Source organism: Fistularia commersonii, chromosome 21 (assembly GCF_037954325.1).
Source record: "Fistularia commersonii isolate RoL2024-O1a breed Wild chromosome 21, RoL_Fcom_v1.0, whole genome shotgun sequence".
In the NCBI taxonomy this organism is placed as follows: Eukaryota; Metazoa; Chordata; class Actinopteri; order Syngnathiformes; family Fistulariidae; genus Fistularia; species Fistularia commersonii.
In genome coordinates this window covers 10106135-10124652 of record NC_141304.1, presented here as the reverse complement: position 1 = coordinate 10124652, position 18518 = coordinate 10106135, and positions in this window count along the sequence as shown.

The window sequence follows — 18518 nt, the reverse complement described above, 5'->3', positions numbered from 1 at the left end:
CAAACACAAAAAGCAGCTGCACACCTGGATTCTCATGGGTCTGCCCTGACTCAATGAATTATTGCATCTTGGCACAAATCCCTTTTTTTTTTTTTTAAGAGTTCCGAGTGTTTTTAGTGTTTTGTTCCCTCGCAGTTGTCGTGACCCCCCTGTGGATTTAAGGAGTCAATAAAGGCCATCTTCATTAGCGATTAAAGAGGCAAACCAATAGTCGGTGCCGTAATCAATCACGGGCCTCCCGTCAGAGATGTCAGTGTCCATCTTCTCATCGGGAAAACGGCCGGTCTTACTGGCAGCTAATCCTGTTAGCTTCTTGAACGCTCCCCAGTGCTCCCGTCCTCCCTGGGGGAGTTCAGACCACCCCGATCCCTCTTTCACTTTCAACCAAATGAAGAGACTGGTGTTTCCTTCAAACATCTATTTAGATTTAGATGGCATCAATTCAATTTGCTTCTTTAAAAAGTACTGCAAGCCATGATTTAGTTAGCGCAGGGGTAAAAGGCCGATGCATATACCGCTTATGCATGTGTGGGTGGGTTTTGGTTTAAAATTGAATTTAGTTGTCTGTGTCTCTTCTGTTACATTTTTAATGCATAAGAAAATTTAAAATCAGATCCGAATCACATATAACATCCGCATTTCTATCAAAGTACGACTTTGTTAACAGTCGACAGTGCCATCAAAGAAAAATGCCCAATGAAAGAGACTGGCTTCTAATGCTTGCTGCGTTTTCAATCTTATGGTCTATTGAATATTATGGCCTAATTTTGTAAGTTAGAAACAAGTCAAGAACCATTTTTCCTCTCATGATGTATAAAACCCCAGAAAGTGTTAGACAGACACAGCATGTATCCACTTTTTTTGCCGATGAAGTTGAGTTTGTAAATTTCTACCCTGTGTATGCGTGCCGGAGCCTGATTTTCATCTTTAACAAGATTTTTATTTCCCATTTGCAAGTAGAAACGCGGTTTTGCACAGCGAGTTATTAAAAAGCATGGCAATAGCCTTTACTCTTCTGCGAATTGGGTGGAAAAATTTTGGTTACCCCGTCAAAAGCGAAGTACCCCGAGGTAACAAAAGGCTATGAAAAGGTGCATCGGTGCAAAGAAAACTACAAACCCTGACGACGCTTTAAATGTGAACGCAAGCGTTAATTAACAGCATTGAGGCAAAGCCAACGTGACAGTGGCTGCGGTGAAACATGGGGATGTGAATGATTAATAGAGATCTCTTAGAGCCCCCCTCCCCACAATTAATAAAAGATGTGTGTGTGTTTTAACCAAATCCCCCACACACACCCCACGCTACTACGCCCCAACCGCTTTCCACTCTGTCTGAGCGAGACAGCCAGGATGCAGTCAAAATCCCCAGCGGGGGGGCCAATGTTTGGGCTGGACGTCTGCTGTGGGAGGCGCTGCTAGCCATGCGGCAAAGAAGAGCACGACAGGCGTGGAGGGGGGGGGCGGCATAGGGTGGAATATGTACATGCTTTAAATCGCATAAGTGGGTTTATTCCTTATTATATTTGAACATATAAGTATGCATTTGACATTCACACTTTATCTGCTTTGATCATGATCTCAACCAATCTCTGGTGAGTTGGTCAGTGTGTATCCTCAACTTTTGAGAATAAAGACATAAGTATATAACTGCCAATGATCTTGAATTCATTGCACTGGATTGAATATTTGCTTTTCGACCATTTTACACCCAGTTCTGCTCCCATCAGACTTTCATTCATGTACCCACTCATCCATATTCACTTGTGTCGCTGCTGTCAGCAGCTGTTAGTCTCCAAGAGTGTTTGTATTTTGAATTTTCTATATTTTGCGATACTTTGTATATTACTGTTTATTTTTTTTAAGCTTATGATATCTATCATTTAACTACTTCTACTGCACTGTCAACTTGTTTTGCTGCGCGAATTGAAACATCCCAATTGTGGGTCGATTGACGGCATATTCCATTCTATTCTCGAAAACAAACTAAAAACATGATAAAGAAATCATTTTAATAATGTCAACCGGAATGACATATTGCAGAAAATTTGAAAAATACTGTTTATATATTTTGACATTCTGGTAAAAGGGATTTTGTTAGTTTCTTTGGGAAATATATTAAAAGTTTGTTTCCAAAACAGTCATTTAAGCAAAAATCACTGGGAAGAAACACGACTGCTGAAGGTTTGGGTACAAAATTCACCGATGGCTACTTCTGGTTTTCTTTCTAATTTTTTTTTATGAATAATTCTGCTCTGTGAAGCATGACACATTTAATACACCTTTGAGTTAATACACAGAGAAAGAAAATGTTTTAATGTGACATGTCTTTGGGGGTTATTGGTCATCCAGGTCATGGTGAAAAAAGATTTTGACAAAAACTAAATGTTTTAAAAGTATTTGATTGTTTTCCCTCACCAAAGGCCAACGCTTATTTCCTAAAGACAGTTCCAGTTGATATAGTCAAACCAATGTCAGCGAAAATCACACAAAATAAATAAATGAATAAATGAAGGACATATGTGCCGAAACATCCTTTTTTTTTAATCTGTATTAAATGTTCTTTAAGCAATTCATTTACAATATCTGATGATCTGCCATGATCAACAATGTGATTTGAACTTGATTTTACTGTATTCACTTCTGGCATTGATATATTAAAATCACTCACATCTGGATATAGCCTTACCGCTGGAATGATCTCTGTTCCCCTCCGACAAGTCTTTCTGCCCGAAACCCGGTGACGCCCGCAGTCTATGCCAGATAGGCAGATGATCGGTCCCGGTTCCGGCGTCGCCTCTTGCCCGATTTTCGACTGGATGCTGCAAACGGGATGAGCAGGGTTGTCAGCAGGTAATAAATAACCATCTGGCTTTGTCAAGGGTCGGCTAAGCAAGTAAATGTAGTGATCCAGAACAATTGCAGTTATGGCAACCAGGAAGTGAAAGAGCCGAACCCGGATGTCGATCAGTCAAATACACATTTCACGCTGATTAAAAATCACTCATACTCGTGCTCCGACAGCTTCCGGGGGTCATGCGTTCGCGCATCCCTCCCGAAGGTCATGCAGCTGTGGTGGTCATAAAACCATATCATGTCAGCGTTATCAGAGCTGATGTGAAATATGCCAAATACAGCCATCGTGGTCGGCTGGAAACCAACAGGTGATACGTAAATCGGACGATACGCACATTCACGATTTTGCAGACCAAGTGCTGGTGGCCGACGTGGCCAGCCATACTTCTATACACTTTGAAAAAATTTGGAAAAATCTCACGTAAAACGATCATCTCACACCTGTTCATATATAACAATAGTTCTTGGAGTTTTCAGTCTGAGTCTTGGCTGAGACTGACATTATAGAAAGACTGTGGCTCTTATTTCTAAAGACAGACTTTGATAAAAACTTGTGGAAAACTACCACTAGATTCTTTCAGCGTTTTTTTCATTTTTTTCCCACCATGCGATGTTTTCACCGGATATTTGCAGAACCTCTGCTACTTCAGTCCATTGCATTTCCTTTGCTCAGTCATAGCACATCGGCATGAAGCTGGGCTTTTCTCCACCATCCTTTCCTGTTTCTTGAAGCTCCATACTGATTGTAACATCCTTGGCCATTACTGTTCATCCTCACCGCAAAGAAATAACGTCCCTTTAACCGATACCGCTCTGGTGATTGTCCAGTTCCAGTTTTGGCCGCGCTCATCTATTGATTGTTGATTGTGTTACGTCGCCGTAGAGACAAAAAGACATGCGCTGATATTATTGTCGTGAGGCCGAGACAAGGGAGAGACTGATCTACGACTGCTCTAAGACGGAGATTACCACCTCATACTTAACGGCTGAGATGACAGGAGCGTGCGGCGCCTCTGGTAAGATTTCCTTCCGACTTTCAGTTTTAAGTCTGCGACTGCAACAAATCTTAAGGTGTAAGCCCAACATTATATGAATCTTTACAATCCTAAACACTTGAGTGATTTTCCCTTGAATCAAAAGCCTACTTGAATAATGTGTGCTTGTTTATAAAAACCGAACCAGGAAGATTGGACCGAGCCAGTCTGCGTCCACATAGTTGAGCTGTGTGTAATATATGGATTTTGGTATTCTGTCTTGGATTCAATTTGCTACAGATTCCGAGGATCACGGGAAAAACCCACCAAGCATCGGTGAAGTCTCTCAGGTGAAGTACAGCGCCGGTCTTGTCGGGAGGTTGTCACGGCGAAGCTTTCGGCGCCTTGGAGACGATAGATCTATCCTTCGGGTCAAAGGGCGGCCCCTTCCCTGGCAGCACGAAGACGCAGGACCCAACTTGCAAAAACAGACGGTGTCGAGGGAGGTGACAACACATTTAGGGGAGGGTGCGGAGCACTGAGGTGAAACCGGAAAGGAGCCGCTAGACAGACTGTCCTTTAAATTCTGGCTTTGTCTTCTTTGTGCTGCGCTCCATTGTTTGCAGATAGTTTGAAATTTTTAATAGAAGCTACTGTCAGGGATTTTTGATATTGTGAAAAAAAAAAAAAAAGAAAAAAAAAAATTGAACCTGTCATTCGTCACATTTTATCCAGCAGCTTAAACTTGTCAAATTCACCATTCATTCCCAGTCCTATGTTTCTAATGTTTTTTTAATAAACCAAATTATTTATTTTTTGCATGAAGCAGAAAGGCCGGCTACAATTAAAAGATTCAGATCATTATAAATCATTTAAAGCTGAAATCATTTATTGTTGCATTTCATCCCCCAGCTGGTGTGCGGAAAATCTTTAAAACCAGAGTAAGTCTGCTCCGTGGACAAAACCGAATCAGAAAAATCAGCTTGTTTTTTTTTTTTTTCATTTTTGAAACCTGTTGGATAAGAACATTATAGGATTATATGTTATTGATTGGGATTGGCGGGTTGCCATGTGAGGTTGAACTAGACAAAACACAACATCGCTGCGTGTGACTAAAATGAGTGAGGGTGGGTGGTGATGGTGTTGGGGGCCCTGCTGAAGGGGGAAATGGAGCTAATGCGACATGGCTGTCATCACAGTGTGATTCTTTCTTTGCCCACCCTCCCCCCGATCTCTTGGGGGCGATTCGCCGACTCCTTAATCAGCTTCATGTACACACAGTGGCCAGATGCCAGGAGACGGCCATTAGCTCCCATGACAGGCGTCCTACCCATCACCCCTGCCTTCTGCACACATGCACCGCACCCCAACACACCGCACACACTGGTCACCCCTCCATGCTTTTTACTTGCCACCAGTTTATGCACGTTTATGAACATAAAAATAAACAAAATGAAAACATGGCAAAATAAATTGTGTGCCTCTTGCGGTGGAAAATCAAATTACGATGCATTTTAATATCGACTGCAGCCCATACCTTAATCTGTTTATCCCGGAACTTGCAGTTCTGACTTGAGCGAGATGCACAATGAGCCTTCGGGGGCCCTGCGGGCAAAGGTGCAATAAATAAGTGAATGAAACATAAATAATGAAGTTTCACTCACTCTCACCGGGTTGAAGTGGCTGCGGTTCAAGGAAACCCATGTCATCAGGAATTTTCCCTGGTCGCCTTGCGTGAAAGCCTGGTAAAGTCTTGCCTGAAATTAAATGAAATTAAAGTCTGCTCAAAATAGCAAAAATTTGGAGATTTACAATCATTATCTTGTTATTGTGAAAATGTTATTACATTTTTCTTTGTCAAGTTGTTACAATTTCTGCTGATTTACTGATGCTGTTACCTTGCTGCTGGTCTTTCTTGACCACAAAATAAAGTGTATCAAAGATATAAATTTGTATAGCAAAGATATAATTTATCTAGTGTCTCTGCCCCGCCCTAAGAATTTAATTGAAAGCTGATATATTTTAATTTTGTTTGCACACCTGTCATATGGAAATCAACAGATCACCATTTCAAATACCAACGTAATGCTTTAATAACACAGTTATTATCCCCTATCTTAAAAGTTGCCATTAACATGAAAACAATAAAAAATAAAATGTAAAAATCCCTGATCTCGCTGTTCAGCTTCCTTGATGATGCACATTCATGAAGGTTTTGTCAATTTCAGGTTCAGAGAAGAACTCTAAGGAAGATTTCGAGAATTCTGGAAGAATCTGATATCAGGGCCTGAGCTGTGACCTTTGACCCCAGCATCAAGCTGGAGTCAGTCATAGATAAAGTCAGGGGTCAGTTTACCGTTTTGAGGGGCGTGAGGGGATCCACAGCAAACCAGAACCTCACCCTCTTCTTCATCTCAGCGATGGTTTACTGGAACAACAGCTGAAAATATGAGACCTCCCCAAACGGTCCATAACTACACTTTCAGTCCCTCACTGTCAGAAGTGACAGCATGAAAAGAAACAAAAAGAAGGAGGGGGGATCCATCTTTTTCTGTCCTAATGAGACACACGGCTACAAGACATGGATCTCAGGAAGTGAAAAAAACACACACAAAAAAAAAAAAAAACACCAAATCACTCACCAACAAATGTGAATGAAATTCTTTTTTTTTTTTGAGCCAAAGCAGGTGAACAGATGGACATCGATCGCAAGAGGGGGGAAAAAAAAAAGAAAATAAAGAGACTGTCTAGTTCCTGTGGTTTAGCATACGAGGACAATGTAATGATTGACAGGCAAAGATGAGCCGAGGCTGAGAGGTTCAGACGGTGGGGGCGGACGCACAGTCCATGTGCTTTACAGGGAAAATATATCGATTTATGCTATCATGTAACACACACTTTCTATGACTTTCTAAAAGAAAAGCAAATATGTAGAGATTCCATAGAACCATCAGACTCAGGATGACATTCATGAAGCTGTTATAACTGCGTATTGTGCACTTTGCTAAATTTAAGGCAGTTAACTTATAAATGTAAATGGCAAGTGGTCTTCGTCCTGCCCGAGGTGCATCCACATATATGACATCGGCATTTGTGCAAGGGGCCGACTAACGCTCACAGCGAAGCTGCATCAGCGGAAGGCGGGGATTGAGTTTCTTGTTAAAGAAACAATCCAATAAAATCTGGGGAGCAAAACAAGGATGATCGAGCAGAGCAGAATGAATGATTTGGCAACTTCCAACATGGATGCGCTGCAATGCTTTTTCAAAATAAAATGAAAATAAATAAAAAATCTTGATTTATATAATTTATTGAATTTAATAATCTGATATTCTTCCTTATATTCATATTTTTATATTATTTCCTATATTTTCTTATATGTCTTATCAAAATATTATCATCATCGTTGTTGCAATATTATTGAAGATAACCTGCTGTAAACAAACCTTGCTTTAAAAAACGAATTTATCCATTCAAATTCTTGTATTTTCAAAGAAATATTCCCCCCCCCCTCAAAAACTCATGTGACAAAGTGATTTCTTCTTAAATGTCCCAGATGCAGTAGACTTAGTGTCGTGTCCAAAGCAAAATTCCCTACCGCAATGCAACTTCAGCTCCCGATTCGAATTTTCAAGCAAAAGTTTCTCGTTAAAAGGCCGAAAAGCCGTCTCATTTTCTGCCATTATCCGTCTCAGAAAATGGGAATGAGGAGACACGCAGCACTGCGAGCCAGCCCGTCTCACCCTCTCCCCTGCCTGTCTGCCACCAGACGTCTTAAGTGACATGAATAATTTAATCCCGACAGATTGAACCTGTGGCGGCCCGGTTCCTTTTAAACCCGGCTTGTGTTACCGCCGAATCTCCGAAAAGCTCCCCTCAATGACAAACCAACATTAATGGTATTACATGCTGGGCCGTGAGACGTCTTATTATTCTCCCCCGTGACTAATGAGCAATACATGACAAATAACACAGATTGATGGCTAAAAGGTGGGCAGATGAATTTATAACCCGTAGGAGCTGAAGTCCCGCTAATCAGGTTTCCCGACGCGGGGTGAGGTGTATTTCAGGGGGCAGATTGACAGGAATACAGTGGGCCTTCAAACAAATTGAGGACGCGGGGCGGCTAATCGACTGATAGAAATATAACACTGATGAATGATGTTTGCCAGCGAATGAAGAAGAGCATTTTATAAATTAGAAAATAACAAGGGACCCCTGGGGGGCAGCGGGCCACCACCCAAAAAAAATGAATGAGAGCCACCATGAACGCGTGTATATTTTACTAATATATCGGGTTTGCAATTAAAACAAAAGGATGGAAAGAAGTCTCTGAGGAAAAAAAACAAAGATCAATTCCCACTTCTAATGGCATTCGTTAAAAAGATGGAGCCATAGTTTGGTTGGAAATGGAGAATTAACTAACAGTTGTTCACAAAGGCACTTGCCATGACTGTTTTGGACATAAGGACCCACTTGCAGACTTCACATCAAGACAGACTGGGTTCAAAAATAGCAAGTTTTCTTAGATCAATAATCAGGTACACACAGTCTGGGTAGGGGGATGCGAAGCAGATACAGGCAGACCTACCAGGGCCGATCTGGCCATTTTACACCCCGCGGGCCACATCTGGCCCGTTTTGCTTTTTTTATCTGGCCCACCAAACTATTGTCTTTGAATATTTTGACAAGTATTGTCAATCAATTTTGAATTTAGAAATGCATTTTGTCCTTTTGTTTAATTTTGTAAGGATGATTACATACAAAATTATGTCGGTTGGTGCATTTATATTATTATTAATGATTTTAAATTGAAATAAAATGCCAAAAAAACTGAAATATTTCATTTTTATGTGCGGGCCAACTAGGAGAACAAAATGAAAATTGCAATTTAAATAAGAAATGTGGCCCGCCAGCCAAAATAATTGCCCATTCCCTGGGGTAGAGGGACACAGGGCAGGAACTGGACGGTGTGGAAGGTGCCAGCACACACAGATGAGAGAAGCCAGATCGGGTCACGGGCGGCCAGGCAAGAGGCACTGGCGTACACCAAGGAGGGAGGAAACCTGGTCAGGACCAGGCGAAGGAAAGCCAGGCAGGAACAGGAAGCCCCGTCGGGTCATGGGCGGCTAGGCCGAGGGAGCAAGAATACACTGACAAGGGAGGTGGAGGCCTGGCAAGGTGCAAAGGTTTACACCTCCGGCAAGAATCGAGGGGGAGCCTTTCTCCATATTCTCCCTTGTTTTTGCAAGGGTTTCCTCCAGGTTCTCTGTGGACCCCCCAGAGTCCAAAAACTTGCAGAAGGTCTATTGGCGTCAATGTCACATTTTGGGCCGACTTTACTTGCGTTCTATGGAGAGTTGGACCAAGCGTCATTTTCTTCAAAACCTAATCAAATCACGTCAAGGGATGATGCTTCTTCTTTTTTTAACATATCAGATCCCAATAAGTCCAAATAGCAAAGATCAGATCTCATGAGGACATGACATGTGGGTGAGAGAGCAAATGGTTGTGCATCTCCACATGGTGTGTGAATGAGTGAGCGGATGTTGTTTGTCTCTAGATGTGGCCCTGGCAACGGTCTGGGGTGGATGCCAACTCTTGCCCAATGACGGCTAAGAAAGGCCCCAAACCCCCGAAACGCTGCAGGATAAGCAATATAGAAAATAAATGAATGATATAAAATCATAAAAGCAAATACTTAATAATTGCAGGTGATTACCAAAAAGAATTTGTGGGACATTAATCAAACCTAAGTACAAATTATTTAAAAATGTCAGGAATTGCAATTAAATTACAACTCCAAAAAACCCTTTCCTGTGTATCAACAAACAAATTTAAGTTAACGAAAAGTTAAAATTAAATAAGCGGCAATTACATAGTAAGATGTTAGTATAAACTGCTAAAAACGACTAGCAAGCTACCTGTAGATCCTTAAAAATGCACTGAAAGATAGATAAAGCATTAAAAGCAGAAATATTCAAAACTTAAATTAAAAAAAAAAAATCAGCAAGTGATTATTCCAACAAAATAAACTCCAGGGGAACAGTTTGCTTTGCTGTCAGTTAATTGATTCCTTCAAAAGATGCATTGATGCATGGTTGGGGGCCCAGCTCCCTTAGCACTGCCAAAATAAGCCAAAATAATCCATTCTTTTTTGTTGAAAATAATAGGACGAGAGAGTGAAGGTACAGACACGATGTCCTTTTTTTAAAAACCTTCAGACTAAATGGCTGAATTAGTCACAGCGGAGGCGAATCAGAGGCATGAGCCTGTTCCCCCAACACTTATTTCAGGGGGTTGACATTGAACGCTTCCTGCTCACTGATGTTGGTTTCAGCGGCACCCACAGACTCCACTCTGTATGCAGACACGAGTCGAGCCCGTTAGCATTCTCCAGCGCAAAGCTCAGCGAAGGCCGCCGCTTGCTCGGCTGATGACACACATTTTGTGCATTGGCACAGACGGAAGAGGATGTTTCTTCCAAATCTGGGGGCGGTGTTGAACTTTAAAAACCTTTATCAACAACTTGAGATAATGATGAGTGAGATTTTATCTATTTGGGGGCCAAATCACATCGTTTTCTTCAGGTCTGGACGGCACTCTTTAAAATGATTGACAGAAATCCAACATTTCCTCCCGTAAGCAATAACCTGGTGACGGCGGTGACGAAAAACTGTCCAGCTCCGAGCCCAATGTGGGCGGCCTTATGTCTCGATCCGTTGGGGTTGAAAAAGAGACCGATACAAGGCACTCAAATGGGAATTTTTACAAAAGCAGAAAGCATGGTGTGATTTATAAAATCAGGTTGTGGATTTCATCTTTTTTTTATTTCAACTTAACAGGTTGCTTTCTAAAGTTCTTTAGAGTGATGGACGTTAAGTGTGTTACATAACTCGGCAGGTTTCGTGGAGTAAAAGATCTGCATAACACTGTTCACCTCCTGCGGCCTCACTCTAATTATATATCACCGATTTTTAATCCGCGACATAAAATGGCAAAAACCTGATGGATAGAAAAAAAAATCAGGGATATAAAATTACCTTTCACAGGGGTTTGGAGTCATAAATTTATTTTTATATATTTCTTATTTCAATTATTTTCTATGCTAAAATAAGCATTTTCTAAGGTGGAGACCAACCCCAGCATGGTGTTCGGTATCCTGGCCCTGCAGCATCTCGACTCCTCTGTTTCACATTGATGTGCAATCTCTACTCCTTTAAGAGTATAGGAAGTGTCTATAAAAGTGTTGAGAGAGTCTTTAAGCTTGAAAATATATGAAAATAATAAAATTAAAAATATGGTTGCTACTTTGCAGAGTTTTGTTTATCACGGTTGGTTTGGGATGTAACTCCAGCAATAAATGAGGAACAACAGTATAGGAAACAAATTCTAGACCAAAGTGATTTAGTCATTCATTCATTCATTCAGTCATTCATTCATTGTCTGGGGGCGGCGTGGGGCAGGAGGTAGAGCTGAACATTCCTGGCTCTTTCTAGTGTGACGAAGTTGTTGTTGAGCAAGACAGTGGCCGACTGCGCATGGTTCATCCATGATGGGTTAATAGCAGAGAACGAATTTCCCCACAGGGATTAATAAAGGAGAAAATGATTATTATTAATTATTATCATACCAGGGGTCGGCAACCTTTACCACTCAAAGACCCATTTGGACCGGTTTCCCCACAGTAAAGAAAATACTAGGAGCCACACAACCCTTTTGAAATTTAAAATGAATGAACACTGCATATAATGTTATTTTCTTGCCTTTATGTTATGTATAAACAAAATATGTGTTGCATTTTTTTTTTAAATCAATGAACAGCTGCAGAGAAAATAAAATTACATTTCTGCAAGCAACAAAACATTTTGAACTCCAAAAGAAGACCTTGGGTTGAAGGTTACCTTTCAGCAAAATTCCCAATGTCTATTCAAGTCCTTCTTGAGTTTATGAAAAAAAAAAAAAAATTAATTATCCAGCGGCAAACCAAAAACTCCGTCCTATCTCTGTGTGCTGTCATCCTTTTACTGGCACGGCCAGAAAGAGCGACAAAAATATTTTAACACATTTTATTTGTTCCCAAGATGTAAACGCAGTGGCCCCTTGCTCTCCCACACGTAAAGTGATTTACCGTACTTCTTTTTCGGGCTTTTCGACAAGTACAGTTGGCAAGATCTGACGAACATCCACAGAAGCGAGCCTCACGACACGATGGATAGCTGTGCCACAGCTCGGTGACGACATCTCTCTGTTGAACAACCTCAACAGCTTATTCGCACAGTTTGAGGCTCAAAACAACACTCATCCACAGAAGACCCCTACAAATTGCCAATCGCTCCAGAGGACGAAATCTGCTCTCCAGCACCTAACTAGACGCCAAGGACACTTATGTGAGAATGCTGTTCCTGGACTTCAGCTCAGCGTTCAACACCATAATCCCAGCTGAGCGCCAAACTACAACAGCTAATTTAGTCATTCATGTACATGTAATATTAAATATCTGGACAATTGTGAATGGTTGTATGACTCCATGAATGGCCGGCAAACCCCGTCCCCGACGTCACCGCGGTGATTCACGAAGGTATTTCTCTGGCATCTCCTAGATATTGACATGGACAGCCGGATGTCACATCCTCCTCAGACTCCTGCAGCTTGCCGTTAAAACCCTGCATTATTTAGCGCTCCGAGCCTGAGTGAGTCACTCAAACGCACCAGTCGGTCGCTCATTACTGCTCAGAAGCTCAGCGCCCCCCCCCAAACCCCTGCAGCCATCTCATCACATCCCGGCACCTTGAGAGTCTCTGACGGCATGTTAGCAGTTCTGTGATCATGTAACTGCGGCAAAAAAGAAAAAAAAAAAATTTAATCATGCTTCACTTCAAGCGTGGATAATTAGTTGGAATAATTTAAGGATCAACAACGGGCCTGTCATTGCAGTAGATTTAAAAAAAAAAAAAAAAAAAACAGTATTGTAGGTTTTGCTTTAGACTATAGCTGAAAGAAGTAGAGACTGGCTGAGGCGCTGGAAGATAGTACGGGCCTCCAGGGCGACTCACACCCAGGGCTGATGAGCTTGCGACGGGCCGTGCCTCAGCTGAGGGTGTTTCGTGACAAAGAAAAATCCAATGAGGGTGGAATAACCAATGATGGGTCGCATTGGAGGTGCCTGCCATTCCCCGCTCCAACCCATCCGGGAAAACTTCTCAATCCCCCATCCAAGAGGATATCTCCATCAGCGTCATCCGGAATTTGTTGAGATCTTCTTGTCGTGGCAGCTGGACTTGAATTTCCTCACTTGATGTGTCACCCCTCATCCGAGAGGCTTCTTCAGTTCTAATGACCGGTCTGGAGTTTACAGATATAACTGTCAGGGTTTTTAGAAACCCCCCAAGACAAGAATTCACTATCAACCGGATGACTGAAAACCACCACAGGCATCCGAAGTTTGCAAATTCAGCCGGCATTTTTCCGTCTTGGTTCCTATCCTGAATGCAAAACTTACCAAATAACTTCTCCGTTGCCTCTATTTCCTGCAGTGATATGTCTAGGGAAGACATGCCGGTCACCACCGTCTCAGTCCTGGAGATATTCTACATCACATCACCTGACTCACTTCAGAATTTTCCATCTCTTTTAACTCCAATCATCCAACAGTCCCAACAAACTGCTCTATCAAGATCACTTCTACCCTTTTTCTCTTCCTTTCAGTACCATGAAAACCTAAAACTTGCTCCTAAGTTTCTAGTCTTGCCGCCTCTTCAACTGGACTTCCTGGACACGCAGTATATTCATCTCTCCCGGCTTGTCGACCAACATTTGCCTTTCCATTTTTCTCTCCGCTTCTGAACAGGCCTTCCTCATCTCCTTCGAACCCGTAGAAGTCCAATTTCCACTGGTACCCTGAGGATAGGGAATCTGCACCACTGGCCATTGTTGGCCTCGACCGATCCGCTGTGAAAGTCATTGGTGGCAATTTACATATTTAGTCCTGGCACAATTTTCACGCTGGTATTTTCAAAACAAACCCTACTCCAGACCTCAAACTCTATCCAAGGGAATCAAAGGATTCCAACATCCAGTTCCAGCAAGCAATTATTTCTCATAAAACCTATCAGATATTAGAGAGAGCTGATGCAGGACCCCAAAAGTCCCGTCTTATTCGGTCCCCCATCAGTCCACCGTCACCACCTTCTTTGGAAAACCTTGCACGTTGTAGTGTGGCTACAACACCCCTGAACGCTCTACCTGCCAATGTTTTATTCCACCTAGCAGACAAAGTGGCATCAGAAGACGTCATTCTTCCATCCACAGAAACGGTCACCTTACCTTAAGACTCTTGTAAAATGCTCTCGGTGTGTTTTCCCATTGCTCTGCGTGAAACAAAGATATCTGCTACAATTCCTTCCAGTCGCCATTCCAAGTTCCGAACTCCTTTTCTTTAAAACAAGCATTCTCTGCCCTCGCCTTCTGAATCCAGCATCTGCGTGACCTTGCTGTGACCGCAAAGCCTATTTCGTTTTATGGCGTGAGTGAAATACATGCCGTGTCTGACCTTGTTCACGGGCGCCGTTTCCCGTAAATCATTTTCTCTGAAAAAAGAAAAAGAAAAAAGATGAATTTAAGAATTTTACATGTTTTGAAAATGCAAATGGCATGAAGTCAGGTGATAAACAAAGCGTGCTGGACGTTGCAGATCAATCAAATGTCGCGGAGGGATATCTTTTCGGAGACAATTGAGAGGGTGGGGGGGTTCCAGGGAGCGGGGAGGGAAAGGCTAAATGTGATTTTCATCTCCTTGAGGAAACCCCATTCAGAACAACAACAATTGCTGGTATCGGGCCATCCGTTTTCAAAATGCTCTTCAGCGCAGATCCAGGCGCATTTGCAATATTAGTAGCGAGTTGGGACATAAATAATGGCGTCAGGACCGGGGTGGGGGGGGGGATGAGATTCTGCTTGAAAAGACATGAGCGGGACGACCTCAGCACTTGACCGGATTAAAGTGGTGACCCCGCGCTCAGTGTGGGTGTGAGTGAGTGAGTGAGTGAGTGCGAAAATCCACATTCAATATAATTATATTTAGGCTAGTTGTTACTGTTAACTCTTAAAATCTCACATTGAGTCAAAGGTAAAGCAATAGCCAATTACATTGTATTTTATGAATTGTAATTCATCCAGCATATAAACCACTTGGCACATTATCTTATAAAGACGACAGCAAAACTACTGTCTGATTTCTTTTGTTCTCATATGTAAATCAGCGGTGCCATGTCAAATCTTGACTGGGGTTAATTGGAGAACAATTCATTTACGGTGGCTATTAATCCCTCCGTACTCTTTGCCTGTGATACTTCGTGATACTGCCCGTCAAAGAGATAATATCCCACCTCCAACTCCTCGAAGCTTCAAGTAAAATGTTTTAATAAAGAGTGCTTGAGGAACTCTTCTTCCTCGTCTCTCCCCCTCTTCTGCCCCCGACCTTGTAGAGATTTGGGGTAAATATCAAAAAAGCTGAGGCGGGGGGGATGATTTCGCTGTTTATGGGATCAAGTGCACGCTGTTTCTCGGCGGACAGTTTCAGGAAATCTCTACCTCACTGGGATTTGCCGCATGCGATCGCTCTGACGCTCCCAGTCAGGCTTAACCACTTAATCACCCACTTTTTGGATGAGCAGAGCCGTTGGTGCTCGAATGTACCTTTCCCTGACCATTCCTCAGCATCCTACAAGCTTACTACACATCGCTCCCCTCGCCCCATATTAAATATTAAATTTAAAAAATATCTAATATGCATACATTTAAAAATGCATATTTACAAATATCCATATATATTTTATATATACACATATATACACATTATGGATACACACATCTTTTTAAAGGGAGCAATGCAACAATTAAGTCTTAAATCAGCATCTCAAATCGAGTAGACACATTCAACAGCCATTTCTTGCAGATGTCAAAAATGATTACTGCTCTCAGGCTGCCGTTGATGCAAAAGGAAATAAAAGCAGCTTCCAGAACCCTTTTGCCTTGTTTCTGTCCAAATACGTCCTTTTTTTTCTTCCTTTTCCCAGCTTGAAGGTTCTCAAAGGAGACCATCTTTCGGCTGAGACGGCGGTGCTTTAGTGTAAATAGCTATTTAAATAAAAATGGATGCTTGGTTCCTTTTTTCACCTAAGTGTCAACATTTGTAACAATAAATGAATTATTACCTGGAAATGCCGTCTGGTGCTATTCTGTGCAGACAGGCATTTGTCCCCAGCCGGCTGTGTGTCTGGGAGTCTTGACCAATCAGGAGAGAGATCAGCTGCATGGGGGGGCATGAATTTCCTATGTCCTACTTCCTGATTTCCAAAATATCTTATGACCTCATGCTTAAACCCAGAGGACATTTCAAGCAAAGGACACTACTTGTATCTGTGCTGGTCAACAATAGAGCAATTTTTCTTTTTTGTTGTCAGGGTAAGATAGATGTTCTGCTTAGCTCCTGCCTTGAGTCATGTGATGAGATTAGGTGCTTGGTAAAATAGCTACCATACTGACAAACACATTTTATGGAAATGAAATATCCTATAGCAGATAGAGGAGCATCAGTGATGGTGGTCCAGTGGAGGCCTGGAGCAGATGGTCCAACAACAAAAAAGCTCATGTCCACGTAGGATGGCCAGCTGTTGTCACAGAATGTAGCGACACCGTGGGTGGCGGAGACCTGTGTGCTGAGCTTTTCTCAGCATGTCAACCAAGACCAAGAAATGGACATCAGGTGCGAAAATAAGGATTCAATACGAGTCTGATAGTCAACCGCTCAATAGAAGGGCTAAGAAAAGCCAACAGTACCTGGACCTTAAAGGGCACCTGGCTGGTGAGCTACTGGAAAGTCCTTCACTTGGGGACGGTGGTAAAGACAGCATTGAAGAATATCAGCCTCTGATTAAAAACAGATCTCAGAGCCAGAATATCAAGCATGCCGGAATAAGGGCTTCAATGTCAAGACATCTATAAGCTGTACCAAAACCAAGAAAAGATGCTTCCCATATAATCGCTGAAATACCAAACGGAGGAGGAGGAAATGCCTCTTCCGTTGGGGTTTGTCCAAAGGTTTGTCTGTACCAACAAAAACAAAATATGTCTCCTATTGCTGCTAAAATATCCAAAGGAAGAATAGATAAATAACTATGTTCAACATCATTCCAATAGTTTGTGGTTCAATTAAAATCACCCTGTTGTTCACTGCGGTAGACATGCTGTGAAATTGAAATGAAATATATAGCGGAAAAAAAAAGGTAATGGTTAGGGTTTTTTTTTTTTCCTTTAGCCCCAAATAGATAGGAAATCATATTGAAAAATTGGAAGATGCTTCTTTTCTTTGAGTCTCAGCAGGCTTTCACTCCCTTTGAGGGAGTGAGATGAGAGGGGATGTCAGCTTCCCGGCTCCGGAAATGTCCTGCTCCGCAAAGGTGCAGAAAAAGGCTGTTACTGTGGAAAATGCAAGTTATAAAACTTATAATGTAGCTGAGCTACGTCCGTATTGTCAGCAAAGACGGGATGAATGGGGCCGACGTCGCTGGGCCAAGATGAAGTTCAGCATCCAAGTTCGAGAGAAGCTGTGGAGGATGGGGAGCTATTACTGTGTTATATCTGTGGTCACATCAGCGGGAAATCTGATGGGACCGTATATTCAATATTCCACTTCCATCAGTCTTTATATAATCTCAGTAGAGATTTAATGTTTTATCAACCTTTTTTTTAATCACATCTTTACTTGGCTGCAGATAAGGAGGCTGGGAATGTGCGACACTGACAGAGAGCAGAATGCTCTAGCAATACAAGAAAAAAATAAATGAATATATACATATATATGTATATATAGATATATAGTGTGTGCACATGCTTTACTTTAAACTTAAAATTTCATTTAAAGAACAGCTCCTTGTTACCCAATTTGAAAAGTCATTGTCAATCTAGATCCCGGCTCTCTTTTTATATCTGTATTTGTGTATGTTAGTACATTTGTGTTTGTGCAGAAAAGCCATCTCTTTGAGGAGTGAAATGCAATAAACACTGGTTTCCTCTGAGTGGCCGGCCCACATGTAGGTTTGCTAATGGCTTTTACCCTGTGATGAAGGAGATAGCGGGAGCAGTCATCTACACCGACCCGAGACATTAATATTTACCGGCCTGGAGGGGGTCAGAGCCAAAAGGATCAGGCCATCTTCAATAAAACATATCGCCACAAAAGCTACTCAGCTTTTCCTACGACCCCTGTCATCATGCAATTTATTAATGTTTGGGCCGGTCCAGTGCTGGACGGCCCTTTAAGATAAGTGGCTCGGTCATGGCAATTTAATAGGAATGGTGTAATCCACTTTATCCCAAGCTACTGGGGATAAATCAATAAAATTCTGTCTTGGTTACACTGTGGGATGAAACGCACACATGGGACAAAAAAAAGTAAAAAAATGATCAAAGTGGTGTGTGTCAGGGTCAGAGCTGCCGGGGTTTTACAGCTCAGGCTTTCAGACATGACGGAGGGGGCTAAAGTGCCGAGCTACCGGATTTACAGAAAACACACCCTGAAAAAAGATCAGGTTTGTGTTACCGTAGAAAGTGTCACGTTTTGCGCTTGGTACCAACAGACTTTAGGTAGCGGTGGCTGAGAAAACACCTTTTTTAAAGCTATATCTAA